Source organism: Bos grunniens, chromosome 16 (genome assembly GCF_055505025.1).
Source record: "Bos grunniens cultivar Pamir isolate PY7600 chromosome 16, Bosgru_T2T1.0, whole genome shotgun sequence".
Lineage (NCBI taxonomy): Eukaryota > Metazoa > Chordata > Mammalia > Artiodactyla > Bovidae > Bos > Bos grunniens.
This window is the reverse complement of record NC_141180.1, coordinates 58,008,630-58,014,926: the sequence shown is the minus strand read 5'-3', so window position 1 is coordinate 58,014,926 and position 6,297 is coordinate 58,008,630.

Sequence of the window (6,297 nt, the reverse complement as noted above, 5' to 3'; positions counted from 1 at the left end):
CTCTCAACATCCAACAGTTACCACCTGTGACTCCCAAAACAACTGCCTTACTCCACACACAGGGCAGAAAGGCAAAACCACATACTCCAGTTGCCGTTGCTGTTAAGGGCACATAGATTTTAGCCAGAACTCACATGGGCTGGGTTTCTGCCTCATCATGTGCTTTTCAGCTTCTTAATTAAAATGGAAATTGAATGTGCATATTGTAAATGGAACAAAGTCAAAATGATGAATGAGCTGCCACCGAGAGAACTGCCACTCTGCAACCGCTGGCCCTCTCTCTCTTAGGGAGGACTTTCCAAGGGCTGCCTGTTGGCCTGTGAGATGTGGTAGAACAGAGGCTGCCCAGGACTCCCGGAAACCAGTGTCTCAGTGCTTGCACCCAGCCTGGATTTACACGCTTCCCTAGATTGACTGTCTCCATATTGATTGGGGGGCAGGGAGTAAAGCACCCCTGACAGTTGACTTCCCTGGTGGCTCAGACAGTAAAGTGTCTGCCTACAATGTGGGAAACCCAGTTTCAATCCCTGGGTGGGGAAGATCCCCTGGAGAAGGAAATGGCACCCCACTCCAGTACTCTTGCCTGGAAAATCCCATGGATGGAGGAGCCTGGTAGGCTACAGTCCATGGGGTCGCAAAGAGTCGGACACGACTGAGCGACTTCACTTTCACTTTCAAAGTGCCCCTGACAGTTGACTTCAGAGCACAACAATAAGGCCTTCCAGAAGGGACTGCGAGACTGCAGAGAAAAGGCCTGGATGGGTCACACCAAGGCTTAGAAATGTAAGAAATGTGTAGAAATGATGCTGCCACCCAGCAGTACCCTTTCCTGGCAACTGCTTCCGCTTAAACAGTGACAGCTGCACTCGGGTGCTGGGGAAACATTGCCTCCTTGGCCATCTTGGGAGTGCCCTTTGAACTAAACATGCTTCATAGGTAAGTTCTCAAAACGCACCGGGTGTCTGAGTAGTGAAAGGAAGTGGAGCTTACGCTGAGAGGGGTGGGACGTAGATTTCCATATTCTTCCTTCTAGGCCAATTCTGATGTTAGAAGCAGAGCCAAGCCAACAGCCAAGGTCTGAGGCCCAGTCTCTTCCACCTCGGTCTTGCTGACAATCAGGGAACAGCAAACAGGAAAACACTACAACCAGACAAAGAGACAAGAGGGAGACAGGTGATGGGAGTTCATTTTGGCTGGTAGATCTCACACTGTTGCCCTTATAATCCCCTGGAAACTTTGTAAGCATCTGAATGGCCACGGTCACCTCTATGACCAATTAAAAAAAGTCAGATCTTTTGGAGCAGGTCCAATCATCAGCATAGTTTCAAAACCATTCCATGTGATTCCTGAGTGAAGTCAAGTTTGAGAACCAGAACTTTGGGCCGTCAGGGTCTACCAGAATGAAAGAGGTTGGAAGAAGGCTTTGCATGGCCTCATTGGCTCCAAGCCCCTGGAAGCCAGCTGAGGCCATCAGCATGCCTCACCCCAGAGCTGACACACATCTGTTGGCACAAAGCCCATCTGTTTCTGTGTTGCCAGGGGAGGGCCAGGGTGGGGGGAACCGAATGCTCCTTGCAGCAATTTGCTAAAAGGACTGATTTCACTCTGTGCCATCAAAAGTTTAAACATGTCAGCTGAGGCTATTTGTTTTAAGACAACGGACTTTAGTAAGAATAGACTGGAATAGGTCTCTACTCAGCTCCTAAGGACAAAAAGCAACTGTTGCACCACCATCAGCGGGAGTCTCTGATGCCAAAGGTTTGGTAAAGGCTGGGTTTAATTGTTTCTAAGGAGAACAGGAAATATTTATTTAGGATTAGTGGCAGCTGCTCCAATGGTACAGCTGGGGATGGTGGAAGATATAATTAAGGAAACTGTTTGAGGGAGGTCTGGAAAGCCACCAGAAGGCACAGGAGCCTTGAGAGAGGCTGTTTGCATCGGCTTCTTGTGTGTGGGCATTGCAGTGTCAATAGACACTTAGAAAAAGATAAATACGCAGTCTAATTAGCAGCTGACTTGAGGTGGCAGGATCAAATACAGGTAGAATCCCATTATAGCCTCCACCACAGGTCCTCAAAATTGTTTTGATGAGTGAAATTGCATGATAATAAGTACATGTTGGAAATTATCACTCATATCTCCCTGTCTTTTCTCACCACATTTCTCACCTAGAATGCCCTTCTCACAGAGAGGGAAGGGAGTGGCCAGGAAACTTACTATCACCAAAAATCTGCTAGAACTGTCAACAGTAAAAGAATGGAGCTGTGCAAATTATGAGCAGAAAGTTGTGGTTCCATTTATCCTCTACATGTAAATGTTGAATCATTTCAGCATGAGAAAAAATAAAACACTTCCTCTGCTTTGCAAATAGGTTCATCTGTACTGTTTTTCTAGATTCCACATATCTGCAAATTCTCCCACCAGGTTGTCTTAAAATAGGCAACTGTACATAGTCCTATCAGAGAACTCCTATAAACTTAAATTTTTTGTAGCATATCTTTTTTTTTCATAGTTTGCATGTTTTATTTATTTTGTAGAAAAGGAAACAGAAAACAGTGAGGTTGATGAAAATGTTCCAACAACAGGAGAAGCAACTGAAGGTGAAGCAGCAGAAGGCATTGCAGGGTCCACTGAAGTACTGTGGACATCCCCAACTGGCATGTACTCAGAGCATGTTGTTACTGATCCTTTGGGATCTATAGATCCCAGGAGACCTCTCACCAGTGCATCAGTCAAAGTATAAAAGTGGATCAACAACTGAGAAAAACAGATAAGTGCATACATAAAAGGAACCAGAATGATCTCAAGCAAAAGACCTAAAATTCATGTCTAGAAGACTATAAGAATTAACTAGCAAATGCTCAGAAGTATCCTTGAGTCTTGCTGTTCAGCCCCTCAGTTGTGTCCAACTCTTTGCAACCCCATGGACTGCAGCACGCCAGACCTTCCTGTCCTTCACCATCCCCTGCTCAAACTCATGTCCATTGAATCAGTGATGCCATCCAACCATCTCATCCTCTGTCACCCCCTTCTCCTCCTGCCTTCAGTCTTTGACAGCATCAAGGTCTTTTCTGAATCAGCTCTTCACATCAGGTGGCCAAAGTATTGGAGTTTCAGCTTCAGCATCAGTCCTTTCAATGAATATTCAGGATTGATTTCCTTTAGGACTGACTGGTTTGATCTTCTTGCAGTCCAAGGGATTCTCAAGGCTTCTCCAACACCACAGTTCAAAAGCATCCATTCTTTCGTGCTCAGCTTTCTTTATGGTTCAACTCTCACATCCATAATGACTACTTTAAAAACGATAGCTTTGACTATATGGACTTTGGCGGCAAAGTAATGTCTCGCTTCTTAATATGCTGTCTAGGTTGGTCATAGCTTTCCTTCCAAATGTATTTTAATTTCATAGCTGCAGTCACCATTTGCAGTGATTTTGGACCCCAAGAAAATAAAGTCTCTCACTGTTTCCATTGTTTTCCCATCTTTCCTTAGTGCTTGAATCTAGAAAACCATTATTCCTTGTCATCACCATATAGTCCATCAGACCAAGATAGATACTTCCTAAAGCAATTATCAGTTCTTCATCCCATTCTGAAGTCTCACAGACAGGAAAAAGTTATTACTTGCAGCCAAGATTTTTCAGTTTCTCCAGTGAGCCAGGTAAGTGCTGGATAGTTCATACTTTATTGCTTTAATCCTCTCAACAACTCTTTGGAATAAGTATTCAGATCCATATTTTACAGGTAAAAAGAATGAGCTACAGAGGAATGAAATTACTTGCTCATTTTAGGGTTGACCAACCACTCCTGTGTGCAAGAGAGGGATGGGTTTTCCAGGATGTATGACACTCAATGCTCAAACCAGGCATGTCCTGGACAAACTGATGGTTGGTCACCCTATCAGGTCATAAATAATCTCATAACAAAAATCAAACTGAAATCTTCCTAGATCCAGAATCCAAGTGTGAATACACCTCAGAAAAATTCACACAGGCTCTTATACTAAAAATTTACCTCTTATGTCCCTCATAAGTTCAATTCAGTCGTTCAGTCGTATCCGACTCTTTGCGACCCCACGGTCCCTCATAGTCTTGTCCTATTTTCTTCCTCTGCTTCTCATTCTCATTGGATTCTAAAGTGTTTGGAAAATGTAGAGTGCATGTGCTCAGATTTTCTATTTTTGTGCATTCCTAGTTTCTTCCTACATTAATTAAGCTTTGTGATGACATTTCAGACATTAGAACAATCCCACAGGGTTTCAGGAGTTTGTTTACTGGTTTGGCACCTCCTCCAATACAATGTAACATTTCTGATGTGTTCCCTTATAGGATTTTGTCCTTTAAAAGATGCTGGTAAACACATTTGACAATTCATTTTCCTCCCTGGTCTCTGCTTGCTCTGTGTGCGGGAGAGAGATGAGGGGCTATACCGGTGCCACTCAAAGCCTGAGTGTCAGCAGCGTCTCCAAAAGCATGGCATCTGGTGCAAAAAGAAAATTTCTGAGTCCCACCCAGATCTAAGAATCAGAATCTCCATGAGTGCAGAGCAGGGATCTGAGTTTTAATAATCCCTCCAGGAGAGCTGTATGTACATTAAAGTTTAAGAAGCACCAGACTACATAAAGCTACATACGCTCCATCAGTGTTTCTCAAATGTTGCTGAACATTAGAATCACCTGGGGAATGTTTAAAACTACTCGTGCCCACACCACACCCACACTAATAAAGTCAGACTTTTGGGGTTGGAAACCCAGAGATAAGCGTCTTTTTTAAAGACTTCCCAGATGATTCCAACATGCAGCCCATGTTGAGCACTAAGGGAGATGGAAGCTCTGTCTTTTGTGATTTTGAGAATCACTTCCTAGCTCTGCAAAACAAGGCAAAGGTACTTGGAGTGTTTTCTAACCCATTTTATAAAGACATCACTTATGGAACAATAACAAACAAGGAAAATGATAGCAGAATATCTTTTTTAAAAAATAAGAGTGGAAAAGAAATAGAAAGACACAGGAGTGGCTTGTAGTAAACGCCCAAACACAAATTGTATGCTTGTAGTAAGTTTCAATTCTTTCAGCAAATGAATAAGCCAATACTGTCATAGGCAGAATTGTATTTTCTTCCTAAGGTCAATTCAGATGGCAAGGATAAGTTGGCAAAGCAAAGACTCGTATTCATATCTGTTTTCTATTATTCTAATTATGGAAAGTGATGAGAGTCCATTTGCTGTTAATGTTTCTACAACCCTGTGATTTGTGGCCAAATATTCAAGTTTACTTGATGGTGTGGTGATTTTAAGCACAGCCAACATGATCAGGGATCAAGGAAAAGTGTTGAAATGGGGCATTTTTGAAGTAGTGGGAGCATGGCTCTCCTTTTTGGCTGCCAGAAGCAATGGTGTAACCTTGATAGCCAGAGGCTTTCTTTATATGCCCAACCAGTTTGACAGGATTTTACTGAATTACTAACTGGTTAATTTGTACCTCCCATATTTGCTTGAAGTTAATTTTGATGAAAACAAATTTAATCAAATCTATTCACCCAGTAGACCAGATTTTTGGTGTGTTTTGTCTCCCCACTTGAAGGATAATGTGTTTGTCATATGGGGGCTCACTGGTGGCTCAGCGATAAGAATTTGTTTGCAATGCTGGAGACACAGGAGATGCAGTTTCTATCCCTGGGTCAGGAAGATCCCCTGGAGTGGGAAATGGGAACCCACTCCAGTATTCTTGCCTGGAAAATTCCATGGACAGAGAAGCCTGGCAGGCTGCTTGGGATTGCAGAGTAGGACACAACCGAGTGACTGAGCAACCACACACGTGTTTCTTGTATAACCCGAGAGACAATGCAAAAGTCACTGTAATTAAATTCTCTCATTGAGAAGGCGCTTACTATGGTGACACTGTAGCTCTGTGATGACCTTCAGATGGGAAAGCCACTCACGTCTGGCAAACAACTGGGATGATGGGACTGATTACCTCTTTAGAGACAAGAAGCAATGGGGACCATGCAAACCCCAACCTGCCTTAGCAAACAGTTCTCCTAGTCCTAAAAGTATATATATAGTTGATCATAATAGTGAGGGTACCCCAGAAAGGGGGTTAGTCTAACCCTGAAAGCATGCTCAGTCTGTGTGCCCACGATGAGATAGAGAAAACCCATGCGAACTAAGCAATCATGCTCAAAAAGGATAGAATACCACACGCTCTGGGTTAAAAGGCCATATGTTTCCGAGCAGCCAGAGCAGTATCATATCCTGTGACTTAAAACTTCATAAACAGGGTAAAGACCTAATAAAAATG